We start from the raw sequence: 1323 nt of genomic DNA on the forward strand, positions 1-1323 counted from the left end.
CAGCTAAATCGTCCATGCATTTCCTTACGAAGGATACATGGAACACTAGATGAACGGAGAAAAAATCTGTAGGTAGCTCGAGCGCATACGCTACCTTCCCAACATGACTCAAATTACGGAAGGGGCCTACAAATCAGGGACTAAGCTGCCCCTTTTTACCAAATCTCTTCACCCCCTTCTGTGGTGAAACTTTCAAATACACAAGATCATTAACCTCAAACTCAAGATCTCTTTTTCTTAAGATTTTTTTTACTTACGTTCGAATAAGATTTCTGACGACTTTAGGCTGCTTTCCTTTCAATCTCTCTCGAATCAACTGAACTTTATCCATGGCTTCAATCACTATGTTTAGCCCAATCAAAGCAGATTCACCCACTTCGAACCAACCAACTGACGATCTACATCTTTGCCTATAAAGAGCCTCAAACAGAGCCATCTGAATACTAGCATGATAACTATTAGTATAAGCGAACTCAATCAACAACAAATACTTATCCCAACTACCTTTGAAATCAAGAACACATGCCCTCAACATATCCTCTAGGTTCTACATGTCTTTTCTTCTTGACCATCTGTCTGTGGATAAAAAGCTGAACTGAGATGAATTTATGTACCAAGACCTTTCTGAAAGGCTCTCCAAAACTGAGAGGTAATCTGAGTATCCCTATCAGAGATAATGTACAAGGGAACTCCATGCAATCTAACCATCTCTCGGATATACAACTTAGCATAATCTTCAGCTATATAGAATGTATAAACTGGCAAGAAATGCACTGACTTAGTCAATCTGTCCACTATAACCCAAATCACATCACGCTGACGAAGTGAATGGGGTAATCCAGTCACAAAGTCCGTATTCACCTCTCCCCACTTCCAAGTGGGGATATCAAACTCTTGCAGCACACCACTAGGTATTTGGTGCTTTACCTTAATCTGTTAACAAGTGGTACACTTTGCTACAAAATCTGCTATATATTTCTTTATACCACTCCACCAATAGATTTTTCGTAAATCGCGGTACATCTTTGTGGCTCCTAGATGAATAAAGTAACGCGCACCATGCACTTCCGCCATAATCTGCTGCCCCAAATCATCAACACATGGCATACATAATCTACTCTGGTATCTCAACATACCATCTACCCCTTAGGCGAAGACCTCTATCTTTTGGTCTTTAACTGACTCCTTTAGTTTGACCAAACTAGAATCCTTATTTTGCTTCTCCTTCACTTATGGAACTAGGAAAGATTTGGAACTACTCTAAACCCTAACATTCCCTTCAGCTGAATTAACTAATGTCACACCCAATCTAGATAACTGATA

The sequence above is a fragment of the Capsicum annuum genome, chromosome 3 (genome assembly GCF_002878395.1).
Source record: "Capsicum annuum cultivar UCD-10X-F1 chromosome 3, UCD10Xv1.1, whole genome shotgun sequence".
In the NCBI taxonomy this organism is placed as follows: Eukaryota; Viridiplantae; Streptophyta; class Magnoliopsida; order Solanales; family Solanaceae; genus Capsicum; species Capsicum annuum.